Source organism: Phocoena sinus, chromosome 7, assembly GCF_008692025.1.
Source record: "Phocoena sinus isolate mPhoSin1 chromosome 7, mPhoSin1.pri, whole genome shotgun sequence".
NCBI classification, from domain to species: domain Eukaryota; kingdom Metazoa; phylum Chordata; class Mammalia; order Artiodactyla; family Phocoenidae; genus Phocoena; species Phocoena sinus.
In genome coordinates this window covers 86,731,779-86,752,368 of record NC_045769.1, presented here as the reverse complement: position 1 = coordinate 86,752,368, position 20,590 = coordinate 86,731,779, and the positions used below count along the sequence as shown (strand labels likewise).

The 20,590-nt window shown below is 38.9% G+C and overlaps 1 pseudogene; it reads left to right on the top strand.

Annotated features, from left to right (window-relative positions):
- Positions 1-11,763: 11,763 nt before the first annotated feature.
- LOC116756381 lies at positions 11,764-19,978 on the top strand (annotated as a pseudogene).
- The last annotated feature ends 612 nt before the right edge of the window (positions 19,979-20,590 follow it).

Sequence of the window (20,590 nt, the reverse complement as noted above, 5' to 3'; positions counted from 1 at the left end):
TTGGTCATGAATGTTCTTTCCTAAAAACATAATAAAAGGATGCATTGAGAAAGTGGTAGGTGGAACGCGCGCCAACAGTCATTTGAAAGGCTAGAGCTGGCTATCAGGTGAATTATTATTCTTTTCACCTTTTGTACACCATGACAGATTTTCTAGTCATCCTTTGCGCTGTGTTCCCCTACTGTATCAGGGTGCTCCTAGGTTTTTCCATTTTTTATTTATACTCCAATTTTAAAGTAGAACTGTACTTCTAACCTTTGCATATTTAGCCTATTTGGTGTATTTGGCTAAAAATAACGTAGTTTCAGTCCATGATTTGCTATCACACATGTGGTCATCTCTATACTTTTCTATTAGGTAATCCATATAAACAAGTAAACAAAAAAGAGCTAGAAAGCTAAAAAAAAAAAAAAATTGACGGTAAATATATGCTGATCCATTTAATTGTCAAATAGATTTAAAAACATTAGTTCAGAAACATTTTTGTCTCCCCTCACCCACTGGAATCATTAATAATAAAAAATAATAACATAGTTGCAAGATTTTCATTTGGATAATTGTCTGAAGAAAAAAGTTAATCTATCAACATAAGCATCCTATCCAGACATTAAATTTGGTGTGTGTATTTAATTCAGATACGTATTAACTTTTGATGGCGGATACATCTTATATTCCATTTTTTGGATACTTGGCTATGGTGAAGGCCATTTGCAGAAGGCAGCAGAGGGTTAGGAATGAGTTGTCTTATTCTAAAACATTAGCCTTTATTGATGAGAGCTAGGAACATGCATGTCCTTCAAAAGCCAGAGTTTTCCAGCATCCAACTGCTGTTCTGGACACTGTATGTTGAGTTTTTAAGGCTGCCCTTCCATTAAAGACGTTCACTAACTTTCAAATAAGAGGGCTTTATTTCTCTTCATTTAGTCCAATACCTTAACACAACACATTTTTTTCCCCCAAAAGATGCCTTACAAAAGGAGTCACATTATACTTTTCAGAGTTTATGAAAAATCACAATAGTCAATGTGGAGACAGGTTGAAAGAAGTCAGTAATTCAGAGGCAGATGTGGGGTCTCCTGTCTGCTTTGCAAGGAAGACCCTGAGCTTTTTTGTGAAGTTTTTCAACTCTCTAGTTTTCCTGTGTGCATGGCTCCCCTTGCAAAGAAGAACACACAGCAAGAAAAAGAAAAAAAAAACAAAGTGAATAGTGCATAGGTTATTAAGTACAAAAAGGATAATGAGAGAGGGAGTCAGAGAAGGGCTGGGTTTCTTTAGCATGTGTCTGGAGAAGGCAGGCAATGGTAAATTTGTATCAAAAATCAGGCACAGCAGGAGGTGTTCATCTCCCAGGTAATGGGTAAATGATGAGCAGATGAGCCATCCTTATATTGATGTAAGTATTTTGTTCCAGCCAGTCACAATTAACTCTGATTTGTTTTTACTTTCCTCTTATAGGTTTGCATTTAAAAACACTCTTGGAGCACTAATTGTATAAATTCTGGTAACTGCACATTTTCTTTTTAGAGAGGTAATGAGTGAATGAATGAAAAGGCAGGGATTATTCGCATTCTAAGTGGGGATTGTCAGACATTTCTACTTGACTGAAATTGTTTTGGAAAGGTGAGCTGGACAAGAATCTTGCAACTAAAATGAAGTGACTCTGCATGTGGTTCTTGGGTGTTTCTCTTCATCAAAGAATTCCGCAGAACTGCTGAATTACAAGTTGATTTAAATTTTATTTATGAGAGAATATTTAGGTGAATCCAAAGAAAACATTTTAGAGTATGCATATTTGACTCTTAACAAGTAAATAGGAGTCTTTGAGAGCTCATTTGGAACTATTTGAAATGAGTTTTCCTAACACCAACATGGTGTTTTTTTCAATATACAAATTGCCATGTTCTGACAAAATAAATTATTGAAATGCTTTGAAAAGTTTTTGGAAATGTACCCAAGGAAACAATATGTAAATTGTTTGAGTTAATACACGTCAATTTATCAAAATGCTGCCACTGATGTAGAGAATGTACTTGAGGACACGGGGAGGGGGAAGGGTAAACTGGGACGAAGCCAGAGAGTGTCATGGATTTATATATACTACCAAATGTAAAATAGATAGCTAGTGGGAAGCAGCCACATAGCACAGGGAGATCAGCTCAGTACTTTGTGACCACCTAGAGGGGTGGGATAGGGAGGGTGGGAGGGAGATGCAAGAGGGAGGAGATATGGGGATATATGTATATGTATAGCTGATTCAGTTTGTTATAAAGCAGAAACTAACACACCATTGTAAAGCAATTATACTCCAATAAAGATGTTAAAAAAAAAAAGCAGAAAAGAAAATGCTGCCACTGAAAAGTCCTAGAACCTTTAGCATAACATTCCGGAACATTTACTGTCTTGTTTAAAGGTGCAGCTCTTTCTTTGTACTTGTTTGAAGGTGGCAATAGTTACCAGGTTTAGCAAATAAAATTAAAGAATTCCTAGTTAAATTTGAATTTCTGATGAACAGTGAATCATTTTTCAGCATAAATAGGTCCCATCACTCTTTGCATTTTTTTTTTTTTTTTTTTTTTTTTTTTTTTTTCGCGGTACGCGGGCCTCTCACTGTTGCGGAGCACAGGCTCCGGACGCGCAGGCTCAGCCGCTCCGCGGTATGTGGGATCTTCCCAGACCGGAGCACGAACCCGTGTCCCCAGCATCGGCAGGCAGACTCTCAACCACTGTGCCACCAGGGAAGCCCACTCTTTGCATTTTATTTGGCAACCCTAGATGGCACTCTGATTAGACAGACATTGCAACCATGCATTGAATAGACAATTTAATTATTTATAAAATATAAAATATCATTTATAAATCATTTTACCTTTCACTATCAGAATAGGGCAACAAACTTGCCCCTTTAAATAGAAACCACAGGACTTTTAAACTCATCAATGCTGAGTTTAATATCCCCTGTCATTTTCCTAGGGCAAGCTGTGACTTGTCATTTCGAGCATATAGTCATTTCAAATGTCTAACTAGTATCATGGAGACTTCAGAGAAGGTGGCTGAGGAGTCTGGCTTACCTACATTGATCAGCTCTACAGAGAACTGAATGATGCAGTGGGGACATCTTTTTGCGAAGCCACATCTTTTCTTTTGTGGTAGGATTGTGACTGCATATACACGTACTTATATTACTGACCCTCCCAAGTTGGTGCCCATCTAGATCCTTCTGCCTGGTGTCAAACAAGCCAATAGAATGAGACTAAGTTTGGTTCAGAAGCAAAGGAAAGCTTTATTCTTGGATCAGAGAATGGAGAGGCGTGAGCTCCCGCTCTAGAGCCTCAGGCTTTCCCTATCAGGTCGTGGGTGGGGCTGCTTTACAGGCTTCTGTCAGCGGGAGGGGAGGGGGTTGAGTTCTCCCGGGGCGCGCAGCTGTGCCGCTCAAGCTCCAGATGGCAGTGCCGCGAGTAGCGTCTCTTCACACGGCCCTCTGCCTCCATCTTGAATTGAGTGTTGGGCTCCGCGTCTGCACACAATCTTGAGCTGAGGCGTCCAGTGCGGCCATTTTGCTCTAGGAACAATGGTCAGAAGCGCCAGGCGCAAGGCCTCTGCACACAGCCGCCTATGAGCAAGTGAAACGACCAAGGACAAAGAAAAAAAAAAGGTTAGGCTTTATTTTATTATCCTCTGTTTTTATTTCTGGGTGACACATATGTATGTAAATATGTATATATGACCAAGTTTGAAACTCTTGTAATTCTGATCCTGGTAGCATCTTCTGGGAAGGGAAAGATTCAATGAATTTTTTTTTTTTTTGCGGTACGCAGGCCTCTCACTGTTGTGGTCTCTCCCGCTGCGGAGCACAGGCTCCGGACGCGCAGGCTCAGCGGCCATGGCTCACGGGCCCAGCCGCTCCACGGCATGTGGGATCTTCCCGGACCGGGGCACGAACTTGTGTCCCCTGCATCGGCAGGCGGACTCTCAACAACTGTGCCACCAGGGAAGCCCTCAATGCACTTTTATTTCATTTAACTTTGTTCACCGTGACGTAGTTGCCATGAAAATAGCCAGGCGGGAAGTTTACTCAGTGCTCTGTGGTGACCTAAATGGGAAGGACATCTAAAACAGTATGGATATATGTATATGTATAACTGCTTCACTTTGCTGTGCAGCAAGAAACTAACACAACATTGTAAAGCAACTATATTCCAATAAAAATTAATAATAAATTAAAAAAACGAAGCTAAAACTTCCAGAAAATGAGATATCTGATTTATCTTTGGGGCCAGCATTTATTTTTGCTAGTATCATTTCTGTCGTAGTTCAGGCTGCTGTGACAAACTTCCATAGACTGTGTGGTTTATAAACAACAGACATTTATTTGTCACAGTTCTGGAGGCTGGGGGTCTGAGATCAGAGCGCCAGCATTGCCAGGTTTTGGTGACAGCCCGCTTGCAGGCTGGCAAGGGGCCATCTTCTTCCTGTGTCTTTGCATTTTAGAAGGTGGAGAATTCTGGTCTCTTCAGTCCCTAATAAAGGCACTAATAATCCCATTCGTGAGGATGCCACCCTCAGGATACAATCACCTCCCAAAAGTTCTACCTCCTAATATCCTCACATCGGGGGTTAGTATTTCAACATACGAATTTTAGGGGGACGCAAACATTCAGTCCATAACAATTTCTCACTGTCTTGATGCTTTTTATGGTCTGTCCGAAAGACTATTTGTAGCAGAAAAGTTTGGAGCCCTGTTTCCTATCTTCCTAAGGCCCCTTCTAATTTCAATTATAGCTTCAGTGGACAGCTCCTCACAAGCCCAGGCCTCCAGAACATTTTTTGAGTCTTCCCAGTTTCTGCCTCAGAGCCTTCTCCAGAACTGCAGAAGCATGCTGGATGCTTCCTCAAGCTTAGCGTGGAAACGTGGGGGAGTTAACACCCTCAGGGGCAGCTCGCAGCTGATGGGAGGCAGAAGTCTGTGGAAAAAAGTTCCAGCTTCCTGTCTTTTAGACAGGCAGTTCTGAGAGGTGCTTAACAGGCTTCTCAGAGGTCCCATCTTCAATAGCAGGATCTTATATCCCCTCATGGCACATTATTTGGCTTTTCCCTCAACCCTGCTTCATCCTCTCCATTTCCTCATCATTTCTAGGGATAACTAATACGCATCCATTCCTTGTCTCAAGGTCTGCTTTCAGAAGAACTCTAGCTAAGACACCTCTGATGCTCCTTTCCTCCCAGCCACCAGTTCTCTCCTTGCTCTAGGTTCAGATATTTTGCTTCCTTAGGTTACATCAAGGCTTCCTTTTCTTATTTTCAGAGGAAGAGAGTTCTGCCACTGTACCTACCTCGAAAACTGTCATATCGGTTACCAAGCACACATGCACATTTAACTCACCAGAACTCTCCTTTACAATAAAAACCACTTTTTATCAAACACCCACTACATGTGAGGGCATATGCTAAGGGATTCTTGAATACTGTTTCATTTAGTCCTCAGCATGTTACTGAGAAAGAATCAGTATTTCTACTTTACAAATGAAGAAACTGAGGTACGGAAAAAAATTAAGGGATTTCTTTCAAGACCACAAAGAAGCTAGTAAGTGGTGGAATAAGCACTGTGTTCTGATCTATCTGACTCCAAAGCCCATTCTTTTTTTTTTTTTTGGCCACGCCATGCGGCTTGTGGGATCTTATTTCCCTGACCGGGGATTGAACCCGGGCCCTCGGCAGTGAAAGCACCGAGTCCTAACCACTGAACCACCAGGGAACTCCCCTTTTTTCTTTTTTTTTTTAAATAAGTTTATTTATTTATTTGTTTTTGGCTGTGTTGGGTCTTCGTTGCTGTGCACGGGCTTTCTCTAGTTGGCGGTGAGTGGGGGCTACTCTTTGTTGCAGTGCACAGACTTCTCATTGCTGTGGCTTCTCTTGTTGCAGAGCACGGGCTCTAGGTGCACAGGCTTCAGTAGTTGTGGCACGTGGGTTCAGTAGTTGTGGCTCGCAGGCTCTAGAGCTCAGGCTCAGTAGTTGTGGCGCACGGGCTTAGTTGCTCTGCGGCATGTGGGATCTTCCCAGGCCAGGGCTCGAACCCGTGTCCCCTGCATTGGCAGGCGGATTCTTAACCACTGCACCACCAGGGAAGCTCCCCTTTTTTCTTTTAATTGAGGTTTAATTTACTTACAACATTCTATTAGTTTCATTTCATTAGATCATTTCAGGGAAATGATCACCATAAAAAATCTAGTCACTATCAGTCACCATATAAAGTTACAAAAAGTTTTTCTTATGTTGAGAATTTTCAAGATCTACTCTCTCAGGAACGTTTGAATATGCAGTACAATACCATTGACTGTAGTCACCATGGTACACACCACATCTCCATGACTTATTCATTTCACAACTGGAAGTCTGTACCTCCCAACTTCCTTCACCCAGTTTTCCCGCCTCCAACAACCCTCCCACCTGGTAGTCTCTACTGTTTTCCATATCTTCAGGGTTTGTTTTGTTTTGTTTGTTCATTTGCTTTATATTTTATATTCCACATAAAAGTGAGATCATACAGTATTTGTCTTTCTCTGTTTGACTTATTTCACTTAGTATAATGCCCTCAAGTTCCATTCACATTATTGCAATGACAAGATTTCATTCTTTTTTTATGGCAGAGTAGTATTCCTGTGTGTGTGTGTCTGTGTCTGTGTGTGTCTGTGTCTGTGTGTGTGTAGCCCACATCTTTATCCATTCATCCTTTGAAGGATTCTTAGGTTGTTTCCATATCTTGGCTATTGTAAATAAAGCTGCAATGAGTGAATACACCTTTTCTACTTTAAGTAATGATTCAGTGACTATAGGGGTGCTTATGTCTTTTCCAATTAGTGTTTTTGTATTCTTTGGATAAATACCCAGAAGGGGAATTGTTGTATTGTGTCATAATTCTATTTTTATATTTATATTCCCTTTATACCTACTTTATTGAGAGTTTTTATCATAAATGGATGTTGAATATTGCTGAATGCTTTTTTCTGCATCTATTGAGATGGTCATATAATTTTTATCCTTCATTTTGTTAATACGGTGTATCACTTTGATTTGCTAATATTGAGCCATCCTTGCATCCTGAAATAAATCCCACTTGATCATGGTGTATGATCCATTTAGTGTATTGTTGAATTTGGTTTGCTAATATTTTGTTGAGGATTTCTGCATCTATGTTCATCAGGGATATTGGCCTTTAATTTTCTTTTTTTTTCCCCTTTTTTTGTGGTGTTTTTGTCTGGTTTTTATGTCAGGGTAATGATAGCTTCATAAAATGAGTTTGGAAGTGTTCCCTCGTCTTCAGTTTCTTGGAAGAGTTTGAGAAGGATAGGTATTAAATCTTTAAGTGCTTGGTAGAATTCATCAGTGAAGGCATCTGGTCCTGGACTTCTGTTTTTTGGGAGGTTTTTAATTACTGATTCAACCTCCTTACTAGAAATTGGTCTATTCAGATTTACTATTTCTTCCTCATTCAGTTTTGGAATATTCTAGGAATTGATTCCTTTTTTTCTAGGTTGTCCAGTTTGTTGGTGTATAATTGTTCATAGTCTCTTGTGACCCTTTGTATTTCTGTGATATCAGTTGTAATTTCTCCTCTTTCTTTTCTGATTTTATTTATTTGAGCCCTCTCTCTTTTTTCTTGGTGAGTTTAGCTAGAGTTTTGCCAATTTTGTTTACCTTTTCAAAGATCATTTCTATTGTCTTTTTAGTCTCGATCTCATTTATTTCAGCTCTGAGCTTTGTTTTTCCTTCCTTCTGCTAAATTTGTGCTTTGTTTATTCTTTTATTTCTAGTTCCTTTAGGTGGAAAATTAGATTGTTTATTTGAGATTTTTTGTGTGTGTGTCTTGAGGTAGGCCTGTATTGCTATGAACTTTATTCTTTGAACTGCTTTTGCTGCATCCCATAGAATTTGGTAAGTTGTATTTCCATTTCCATTTGTCTCAAGTATTTTAAAAAAAATTCTCAATTTCTTCATTGACCCATTGTTTTTATGGTAGCCTGTTGTTTAATCTCCACATATTTGTGATTTTTTTTCCAGTTTTCTTCTTGTAATTGATTTCTAGTTTTATATCATTGTGGTTAGAAAAGATGGTTGATGTGTTTTTAATCTTGAACTTATTGAGACTTGTCTTGTGGCCTGGAGAATGATCTACCCTGGAGAGTGTTCCATGTGCATTTGAGAAGAATTTGTATTCTGCTGCTTTTGGATGGAATGTTCTGCATATATCTATTTCTGTGTATAACCAGGCCTGTCTGGTCTAATGTATTGTTTAAGGCTGATATTTCCTTATTGATTTTTTATTTGCATGATCAATTCATTGATTTAAGTAGGATATTAAAGTCCTCTGCTATTATTGTATTCCTGTCAATTTCTCCCTTTAGGTCTCTTAATATTTGCTTTATATATTTAGGTGCTCCTATGTTGGGTGAATACATATTTACAATTGTTATATCCTCTTGTAGAATTGAACCTTTTATCATTATATAATGCCCTTCTTTGTCATTTATTACAGACTTTGTTTTAAGATCTATTTTATCTAAGTATAGCTACTGCAGCTTTCTTTTGGTTTCCATTTGCATGGAAAATCTTTGTCTATTTCTTCATTTTCAGTCTGTGTTCTTATATCTGAAATGAGTCTCTTGTGGGCAGCATATAGATGGGTCTTTTTAAAAATAATCCATTCAGCCACTCTATGTCTTTTGAATAGAGAATTTAGTCCATTTGCATTTAAAGTGATTATTGATAGGTATGTACTTATTGCCATTTTGTTAATTGTGTTCTGGCTGTTTTGTATTTCCTCTCTATTCCTTTCTTCTTCTCTTGCTATTTTCCTTTGTGGTTTGATGACTTTCTTTAGTGTTATGCTTAGATATTTTTCTTAATATCTATTGTGTATCTATTTTAGTTTTCTGCTTTGTGGTTACCATGAGGTTCACATATAACTGCTTATATATATAACAGTCCCTTTTAAGTTGGTAGCAACTTAAGTTTGAACGAATTCTAAAACTACACTTTTACCAACCCCCTCCACGTTTTATGTTTTTGATGTTACATTTTACATCTTTTTATTTTGTGTATCCCTTAACTGATTATTTTAGTTATAGTTATTTTTAATCCTTTTGTTTTTAACCTCCATACTAGCTTTGTAAATGCTTAATCTACTACCTTTATGATATGTTTACCTTTGCTAGTGAGATTTACACTTTTATATGTTTTCTTATTAATAATTAATGCCCTCTATTTTCAGCTTAAAGAAGTCCCTTTAGCATTTCATATAAGGGCAGTTTAGTGGTGATGAACTCCTTTAGCTTTTGCTTGTCTGGAAAACTCTTTATCTCTTCTTCAATTCTGCATGATAACCTTGACATATAGAGTGCTCCTGGTTGGAGTTTATTCACTTTCAGTATTTTGAATATATCATGTCACTCCCTTCTGGCCTGCAGAGTTTCTGCTGAAAAATCTTGTGATAGTCTTATGGTGATTCCCTTATATGTAACATTCTTTTTCTCTTGTTGCTTTTAAGTTTCTCTTCTTATATTTAACTTTTGACATTTTAATTGTAATGTGTCTTGGTATGGATCTTTTTAGGTTCATCTATTTTTAGAATTTTCTTGGATTCCTGGATCTGGATGTCAGTTTTCCTACCTAGGTTAGGGATGTTTTCAGTCCTTATTTCTTCACAGTTTTCTGCCCCTTTTCCTCACTTCTCCTTTTGGAACTCCTATAACACAAATGTTATTTCACTTGATTTTGTCCCATAGGTCTCTTAAGATATCTTCACTTTGTAAAATTCTTTTTTTCTTTTTGTTGCTCTGTTGGGTGAGTTCCACTGCCTTGTGTTCTGGGTCACTGATTCTTTCTGTTGCTTCATCTAGTCTGCTGTTGAACCTCTCCAGTGTATTTTTCAGGTTAGTTATTATACTCTTCAGCTCTGTGACTTCTATTTGGTACTTTCTGTATCTTTGCTGAAGTTCTTACTGTGTTCATCCATTCTTCTCCCAAGTTTCATGAGCCTTTTTATGACCATTACTGTATCCTCTTTAATATGTAAATTACTTATCTCCATTTCATTAAGGTTTTTTCCTTAGGTTTTATCTTATTTTTTCATTTGGAAAATATTCCTCTGTTTCCTCATTTTGGTTGACTCTGGTTTGTTTCTATGTACTAGTTAAAACAGGCATCTCTCCCAGTCTTGAAGGAGTGGCCTTGTGGAGATGAAACTTATCTTTCAACCTTGCCCTAGCTCTTGGTTGTCTTTTGAACCTTTGTGATTGTCTGAGTAGCCTGATTTGTTTTTGATAGGTCCCAGTTGTTGAAGGTGTGCCAAGACCTGTCAGTGTTCCAAAAAGAGGAATCCCAGTCAGCACCTAGTTTCAGGCTGATTGGAAGCCAGCCTGCCAGGCAGCAGTACTTAAAGTATGCTAATATATGCACTCCTGTGGGACCACAATCGTAAATCCTGCTGGCCTCTAGTCCATGTGATCAGGTGTTCCCTGGGCAACACTTGCAAAAATTAGGGCTTCAGATGAGCATATAAGCTTTTTTCTGGGAGGTACCAGCAAGCTGTAGTGAGGCTGAGGGAAAGTACAAAGATGGTGTTCCCCAGCCTGCATTTCCTGAGTGCACCTCTGTGGCCTCTAGATGCATGGCAAATCTGAAGCCTGCGCCTCAGGCTGAAGCTCCAGGACAAGTAAATAAGCCCTTTTCACAGAAGGGATGGGGGTGTGTTTCAGTCTGCTGTCTGTGCAGTGCCCTGGGGGTGGTCGCCTGCCAAGAACTATCTTCTCTGATTGTTACAGAGAGTCCAGTGGGACCCAGGAATGCAATCCCCCCGGCCACCAAAGCTAGATGATCAAGGAGCGTCTCTTGTGTGAACTGTCTGTGCCTGCCAGCTTTAGCAAGCTAGTGGGAGATCATAGGACCAGGGCATACCTGCTAGCTTTTGCAGGGCTGCTAGAGAGCACAGGGTCAGGATGTGTCTGCTGGCGCTACTCAAGGTAGAGGAACAGCACAAAAATGGTACCTACCAGCTCCTCCATCCCCAGAGAGAGAGTCCCAGCAGGGCCCTGCTCTCCTAGAAGATACTTTAGGTTTATCAAATGAATCTCCTTCACGTATAGTCTAGGCGCTTTTCAAACTGTTGCTTTTGTGCTGGTCCCCAGGGCAAGCCCTTTAGGAGAAATATCTCAGTTTCCTACAGCTTTGGTTTTCAAATCCAGGCATTTTGGGGGCTCATCTCTCCGTTGCAGATCCCAGTGGTTGGGGTACCTGGGGTGGGGCAGGAACCCCTTGCTCCTCAGAGAGAAGCTCCAGATTTGTGAGATCCCTCCTGACTGTGGGTCGCCAAGCTGGGCATGGGGTTTTTGGCGAGATTTCGTCTCTGCCTCTCCTACCCATCTCCATGTGGCCCTTTTACTGTTTGTTGTGAAGGAAGTGTTTAGCTAGTTTTCAAGTCTTTTCAGAGGGTATTTTTCCATATGTTATTGTAGATTCGTCATGTCCATGGGAAGAGGTGAGTTCAGGATCTTCCTACGCTGCCATCTTCAAAGCCCATTATTTTAACCATTACACTATAGAGCTCACCATATAAGGCTCTTAGAAGTTAAAATTTCTTTATCATATACCAATATGAGTGGCTAAAGAGATAATTGGTTAGGAAGTAGAGATGACAGAGTTGGTTTATATCAAATAAGGCAAAATCTTTTCAAAAGCTTCTGCTCTTTTCAGGCTTTTTGTGCTAGCAGGATGAGCAAGTGTCATGGTCTTTATACTGCCAGGAAGCTCTGGGGCCACGGATGAGATCAGAAGTGTCATGATAAACAGTACAAGAAAGCCCATTTGGGCATAACCCTGAAGGCCAACCCTTTCGGAGGTGCTTTTCATGCAAAGGAAATTGTCCTGGAAAAAGTAGGAGTTGAAACCAAACAGCTAAATGCTGCCATCATAAAGTGTTTCAGGGTCCAGCTGATTAAGAACAGCAAGAAAAAAAATCATCTTTTTACCCAGTGATGGTTGCTTAAATTTTATTGAGGAAAGTGATTTCTGGTTGCTGGATTTGGTTGCGAAGGTCATGCTCTCTCCTTGGCGACATGGAGTTCGCATTGTCAAAGTTGCCAATCTCTCTCTTTTGGCCCTCTGTGAAGGCAGAAAGGAAAGACTAAGTTTTGATGGTGAAAACATGGTAGTAATAAATTTTCATATGCCAAAAAAAAACCCCCAAAGCTTCATATATCAACATATAATTGAACAAAAATTTTGAAGTACTGGTTCCACTGTGAGACCTGAGGCTCCATAAATTTATGTCTATTTTGATTTACAGTGCTTTGCACATGTTAGGACTTGGTAAATATGCATTAAATGAATTAATTGGAATATTGTAGAATATAGTTTAAATTGACTTCAATGAACTCAAATTCTTAGTGATCCACTTTGTTAAACAATTGACTTTAGTATCTTTTAAGATGATTTGTTACTTGAAAAAAAGTAAAATTCTAGTAGTATATAATTTAAGACAAATTGTTTAGAACAATGTTATAACATGGTTCTCAATGAAATATAGTGACTTCAGTTAATTTAAAACTCTTGGAGGCAAAAGGAAGTGAAAAGATTCCATCTGATGTTACAATAGGCACATAATTAGAGGTCTGGGAGTGTTAGAGTGCAAAGGTCATATGTAGTAAACATGACTTTCTGTGGAGACAGGAGAGGCCACAGAAAAGCCACACAACATCTATTCTCCACTTGGATAAGGGTGGGAGAGTTAGTAACCCTTTTGTACAACTTAGCTGGAGGGGAATGAGGACCCATGGCAGGTCTTCTGTGTCTGACTACCTATTTGACAAAATAATGTATTTTATAAATATTAGAATTTTGAACTCCTTAGGAGCTGACTACATTTTGGGATCAATTCTGTAAACCCCGCATATTAATCCTGTTGTGTCCTTTGATGTGAAGGTGGGAGCTTATCCATGCAAATTTTCCCTGACTTTTTATTGATAGAACTCCAAATTCTTTTCCAATTTCCATGCAGTTAGGGGTCCAACTATATGACAGTTTCTAAAACCTTCATGACGTTGTTAGTTTCATAGAATGAGAAAGCTGAACATATGCAAAAGATGAGATTGTGCTTTGCTGGTTACTGTTGGTTTCTTAAGGTAACTATAAAAACTGGTAGCCCCTGAAGAGTGGAAGTAGAAACTACTGCAGTCCTAATGTTATCGCCATTGGCAGAATTAGCTACACCAATGAAAAATAACAACATCAGATGTAACTTGATCTTTCCTTGGTCAGCAGTGGGAGCTAGGTAATAAGCAAAAGTATTGGATTTCAAGACTGTAAAAAGAAGTCTAATATTCTGCCATTCAATATGCTGGATGGGAATACTGTAAGACAAATTCAATACAAACTAAAGGAACTTCAACATGTGTATAAATGTCTAAAATTCTACTCAAAAGATATTTTTAAAGTTCTTTTTACATGAGAACCAAACTTCTGCTTGCCTACAGGTTATGTTACTTTGATTGGCTGAATTTTTTTTTTTTTGCCATGCCCCCCAGCTTGTGGGATCCTAGTTCCCCAGCTAGGGATTGAACCCGGGCCCTCAGCAGTGAAAGCGCAGAGTAGTAACCTCTGGACCACCAGGGAATTTCTCTGATTGGCTGAATTTTAATGGATAATTATAATGTAAATAACAGAAAAGAACATGATTATTACATATTTAGTTATATACCAATTACTATGTCTGAATCCTAATTAGGATTAGGATATATGAATCACTACAGCTAATATATGGATAAACATAAACTAGCCAACTGACCCAGTTAGAAAAATCAGACTCACATACACCTTTACATAACTAATGCTAACAGTGGGAACAGACTCCATCCAGAACATTTCTTAGAACAAATTTAGGAAAGTCCAGGGCATCTTACTTCAAAATGCCTAAAGCCATATCTGATACTCAGTGTCCCTATATTTAAGCTGTTCTTTGGTTAACAACACTCAGCCAGCTTGGAGGTGTTGGATAAATATCTTAAGTTGTAAAGATGTACATGTGAACTAAGAAGTATTCAGTATCATCATTAGGCAGACATCTGTGACTTTTAACTTTCATTGGTGGAAGAATTCCCTTCTTTGTACTAAAGACAGTCTGATGAATGCATACCCTTTCATAGCAGAGAGAAACATATTGTCTTCTTACACATATATCACCTATAATTGTTGGCAGAGTTGTGACTACTGCCAGAAATTAGGGATAGAGGTGACAAGCCATGGATTCCCACCAGCTACTATTCAGATACCCATGATCCCTTTGGGAATTAGTCCAACATGCTTGTGAGATAGCCATGCTTTCTCACATTTAAATCTGGGGCTCAGGAAAACTGCTTCAGCTCTGTGAAGTAAGGATGACTTAACTTGGGAATATTCACTGTTCTCCCCATTTGGAAGCATATCCGGAAGATAATAGTGGATAATAAACTTCAAGCTTTAAAAGGTTGCCCTCTGGACTACCTTGCGTATCAATATTGACTTTGATGTAGAAAAGCTCTCTGGTTCTTCCGTATATGAATGTTAAGTGGCATGATCAGGATTACAGTGAGTGTTCTGTCCCTGGATCTCTCTGCTAAAGAGACAGGCAGGGACCAGAGTAACATACAAGGTCCCTATATTTAAGCTGTTCTTTGGTTAAGTAGCACCCTTACATAACTTCTGCTTGGCAGTGGGGACCTGATTGTATTATCACATAATTAACTTATTGACTCATAGTCTAGTGATCTTAAACAGGTGTTGAATTTATATGCAGGCAACAATTTAGGCATTGTAAGAATCTGTTTTATTAATTTTATTTTATTATTCACTTATTCTCTAAGCGTGATGTTCTCTAAACACTGTATTATTGTATAATATGCTACTTAATATAGTACTTAGTGAATAAATGACTAATAACATAAAATTAGTCCACTATAATTAAATATTACAAAATTTGCAAACAGAATGGTTTGGTAGAATAAAGCAAGCCTCAGAAAACATGATTTCCAGGAATAGTCTAGTTATGTGAACTCGAATAGTGATAATGCCTCTCGGACCTCCTTTTCCTAATATTTTAAATAAAGAAATTGAAACAAATGATTTTAATTTTTTCCATAGATCTTTATGGTCTGTGCATTTGTTGAATGATGATTAGAACATAACTATGTAATAAGTGCTAAAATTGGGAGGATATACTTTCATTTTTCTTGACTGTTCCAAAGTTCAATGAGTTTAATTTAGATAGAGTACTAAATAAAATTTTCTGTGGAACTCTAAGAATACATTAAGCCTTTGACTAAAACTTTTTTTTGATGGGTAGGCAAAAAATAATTAAGAATTTATAAAATGTTTTGGCCTTATTCACATGTGTCAAAAATCCAGCAATAAAAATGAAAACTTGCTTTATTTAGAGAAGAGTACACAGGCTTTTGTTAGTTCCAGGATAACAAGGTGTTAGAATCACAGAATGTAGAACTGCAGATTTATGTTTGGTACACTGCCAGAAACAACAGGGTTGAAAGAACATGTCGATTTATATATATTCTCAAGATTTTATTATCCAGTCTCAGGCTGTTTGGCTGTTTTCTGGGATTCATATTCTATTTCTAATTCTTAACCTCAAACTAATTCTTAGAAGAAAAACATGATTGACTAAAGGTTAGCTGTGGAATTCAGTAGGTTCTGAATATAGATGGCAAGAAAGGTAAAAAAATCAGGAAAAGTTAATTTGTCTGACCAAAACTAAGAAAAAATTAATTTCAGTATGTTATATGTTTTTTGGAACACTTAAAAAAACATACTCATTCAAGTCTGAAAATGTGTTCAGAATTTATTTTAAATGATCAAACTATTAGGTTTTATATTTCACATCCATATCTTCTTCATTGTTTTACAGTCTCTACATCTTTGAGGTGAGTCACTTTTATCAATATTTCATACCTGAAATGGCAAGTTAATATTATTGATGGTGGCAATAAGTTGAGTTGATTATCCTGATATCTCCTACTGAGCAGATTTACAATGCCATTAATAATGTTCTTTGGTAGTTAAATGTTTTAGATTATCTTCTTATAAATACATTATCTTCTTATAAATACATATTCTATACATATTGTGCATTTCCAGGTTATCATAATTTATAACTATAAACTGTCACTATAATGTATCAGTAATAAGGCAACAACTAGTGTTTATACTATGCTAAGTGTTTGCATTTTCCAGAGGTTCAAATACCTAAGGGATCCAAGGTGGGACCAAAAGAAGGAATAAAGGAGACAATTCTAGACTCTAAGTAGAAAATGTTCAAAAATTGCTCTGATATCACATTTAAGGAGGAAATATGCCAATAAGAAGATGCATTTTTTTCAGGATTAAATCGGCATTTGTTACTTAATAGCATTTGTCATTTTCTAATTTTTTCATATGTAGCAAATTAATTTCAAATCATTTTGCTCTTCCAAATGCCTTTGTGTATTGTGTTTCTTTTTTCATATTCTTTTGGATAACATTTGAGAAAAAATAAGACTACAACAGTCATTGATTACAGTCAGGATGGAAGACATTTGTAAGACCAATGAACAGGTGGAGTATGTATGATGGGAATATTCACTTTTTGTGCCACCATTTTGTAGCTGTTTAAAAAGAATTAGCAAATGGTGGATATTGTTTCTTTACAAAAAATGGTTCTGTACTGGATCCATCTGCGAAGTATAAACATGTCATCAGCACTCATTTGCCATCTCCAAAAAACATTCCCCATGTCCATATTTGATTTTCAAGTGCATCTGTGCACTGATGGAAACCCTCCCAACATGCTGCCACACAATTGCAAAACCCACACGTTTCTGTCTTTGAATCAAGCTTTCACGAGGCCTGGCCTCCCCTGGGTATAAGCTTGTTTTGAAGTTGCAAAGGTCCCCTGGGTGACCCCAATGAAAGAAACTTCAATGTCCATGGTAAGGTTAAGTTATTCCTTTTAGGAAGATAATCTTGTCCATGAAGTTTTTTTCAACTTTGTTCCAAAATTTTTTTTGTATCTTAGAATCTCTCTTTTTGTGCCCACGCTATACTTACCTAATGATTAGCACTTGCACGAATGAGTTTCTCAATGACTAAATTCACATTTAAGAAAGTAAGTGAAGGTCTCAATATTAGTTTGATTATTCAGAAACTTTAAGCAGAACAAGCAGGGAGTTCATCTCAGAAAGTTGAAGGACAAGCATCCTGAATTCTATGAGTCCCTAATGTTATTGATAATCACATAATCTGAAAGAATTTAAAACTTCACTGGAAAAATTTAATCTCTTCATAAACACACATTCAGAAGTGAACTCCTTGATAAAGAAGGAAATTTTATTTTACCTCGTTATTTTCCCAGTGCAGGACCAGAGTTACCTTCGCTATAGAGCAATGGAGTAAGCCTTGCCTGTCATTTTTAATCAGGTTGTTTTAGGTAATTTTTGTTATGCTCCTCATTACTGAATTGTTTATCAATAGGTGCAGCAAGTGTCACTAGCTTTTCTCATCAAACCAGGTCTGACAAAGCAGCACAGTGCATGGGAAAGAGGCAGCTAGGTGAAACTAATGCCATAGATGTTTGATTCATTAGGAGCTTATTGTTAACGGGGATGTCTGATTGTAAAGGCTCAGTCAAGCAAAAGAGTGCAGAGTAATCAGTCGGATTTATAGTTTGCAGGGCTCAGAAAAAAATCAACATAAACCTTGGATATAGTAGAAACAGAAAAATCCCCTTTGGGCAGCCCTAACCTGGAACCAGCCAAATAAGGTCATGCTACATGAAGGTTTCCTGTTAGGTGATGGGAGATAGAGGCGGATTAGAGCCATATGGCATGGCCTATCATACCTTCTGACTTAAGATAACAAAGCCAAGCTTTGTGCTTAGCTGTTTTTGACTGACATCATCAATTTTATTTTATGTTGGTCACCTCCGGTAACAGGAAAAAATGGCCTAGGGTTGATAACACATGCTTTTTTTTCCCCTTTTAGTATTAAGATGCCTAGAAGCTAGTTTTGTGCTGTTAAAAATTTCAAAGAATTAGTAGCTTACTCTTCTATCACCCATCCTCCAGCAACTGTCAGCCCCCCTCCCCCTTGTTTTCAGTTTGTACCTTGCAAATGAGAGGCAGCCTTATTCAGAACCAGATGTAAGGCTCCTAGAGAATGAGCATAAGCTGGTGTACTTTAAGCCTAATGGGAAGTTTTATATGCAAGGGCCTTGAACTGATTAGTATAATTCCCTCTTTAATACAGCTGTCCCTCCAGATTAAGGTAAACCAAATGTTGCAATCAGAGATTAGTGTACCTTGCCAGTTATTAACATCCCCGGTGCTCAGCAAGCACGTCAGACGCTAATACTGTGTATTTATTTGCCACTTCCCCACTGTAACTTGAACTTCTGCACCTGTCAGAGCATTCCAGTGAAGAGAGGGGCATTATTGGAAAGCAAAAGTTTTATACCTGTACACCTGTTTTGTTTTGTCACAGCTTAGATTTTCTTTTGGCTTGCCAAGACTGCCAGGTGCTTTAATCTGCTACTCTTCTGGTTTTGTAAAGAAAGACTTTGTGTGCTAAATCGCATTTGTTACTTTCATATGCTTGCTTTTATGCCACTGGAGACCTGCTCACCTAAAGTGGGGGCACGCGTGTGTCTGTGCATGTGCCTGTGTATATGTGTGTGTGTGTGTGTGTGTGTGTGTGTGTACGCTGTCTTTTACAAAAGAGTAAATGGGTGAGGTTTCTTTCCCAGAAACACACACCTGTGTTTTCTGTGCTCCTCAGCTTCTTCAGTGTCTTAAGTCACAAGGTGGGTCTCATGGCTGTAATATATTTGGCAGGATATCCTGCCTTCTTGCAACCCAGATATCAAGAAAGACAAAGTCCTGCTGTCTCAGAAAGATCTCGCTGTGTTTCTTTTTCTCCTCAGCCCCCACCCGGAGCTTGCTTGGACTCTAGGGCCAAGCGTGTACAGTGAAAGCACTAGAGAAGGTTAGGACAGTACCCAGCTTGTGTTTTTGGTAAGGTTGGTCCAGGCACAGTGCTCCCTGATCCTTTTTCATCAGTGTGGTAGATGGGCCAGCAAGTAAGGGAAAATCACGGACAACTTGAGGAAGAGCCCTCACACTTGTCAAATAAAAGTGATTTTTATCAGCATCGCTTATTACTCAGAGATTGAGAATCAGAAAGTGGTTTCTGTGAAAAAAAGCATAGTTTGCTAAGGAAACACTAGGGTCAGCTCGGGTCTGATTTTTTTTTTTTTCATCTGTGGGTTTAAAGCACATAGCTGTGCTCTAACAAAGCAATCACCTGATGCCATCAGCAGGGCAGCCCCGGTCCTCCCCCCCACCCCCAAATTTGTCACAGACAGGAAGGAGCCACAGTTTTCTAGCTAACCCATGACACTGGAAGCAGTTACTGGTTCAGGGTGTTATCAGCACTGGGGGAACATTTCTCTCGCTTGCCCTCCTCTCCCCCAGCTCCATCTTGGTGTTTGCACGTTGATTGCCGGGTGCAGAGTTTCTACATATTATAGCTTAATTGCAGATTTTTTAAAAAGACAAAAATATGTTCATGTCTTAGGAATTATGTCTTGCAGGCTACTAAATATGCTAATGCAGCACTAAGCAGGGATAAAGTTCTTGCCATACCTCCCAACAGTTGTGTGGAACCCGCTGCCAAGCGATTGTTAATTGTGAAGCACAAGCAGGCTTTGCAATCCATCTTAATTGTCATACTTACTTCAGGTTTCGTGATAAGGCTCGATGTTCTGTTTAAAGTGACAATGTTGACGGGGGGGAAAGGGTGTGGGCCTGAGCCTGTGGTTCTGAAGGGGTTGTGTGCTCTGACCTGCCGAAGGTTGATATGGACGGTCTGCGAGGGGATTTTAGTTGTCATGGGGTCCCCAGGCGGTTGAATGGAGAGACTGTCTGTCCTGCTTTTTCCTGTTAGGATCCTGACACGTGGAGCATTGATGAACTCAGCACAACGTTGAATGGGAGCTTTTTGGCAGCTGAGACACTGGGGCTAAGCTGCAGGTCAGAGATAACACCAGTGCGGATCTCCTCCAGCATGCAGTTACTGCGCGCTTTCTTCCCTCCTGAGTGCAGGAAATGGCTCACGTTAAATACGCTCACTTTTCAGTTTTCCTTTCTTCTAAAATGGAGCTTGACAGATTGGACTTTTCAGCTCCCCCTTTTTTCACCACCTCTGCTTTCTACCTCAGAAATACTCTTCAGGAAGCAGGAGTTAATCTTGGTGAGGAAACGATAAGGTGATGCTTGATTTTCAGGGGAAAGCAGAAGGATATGGCTGCCTTGTTGCTGCACATAAACTTATAACTTCCCACCTTTGAGGCTTTTCCCTTTACATCTCTTCAGTACAGACCAGAAGAGGAACAGAGCGAAGAGCCTACTACTCAGATGGAAGTAAGAGAGCCCTATGTGGCTTTAAATAGCATTAGAGAATAGGAAGGACACATTTGGGAGGGAATGCTGACTTTTAAAGAGGGACCTCTCCAGTGCCCATG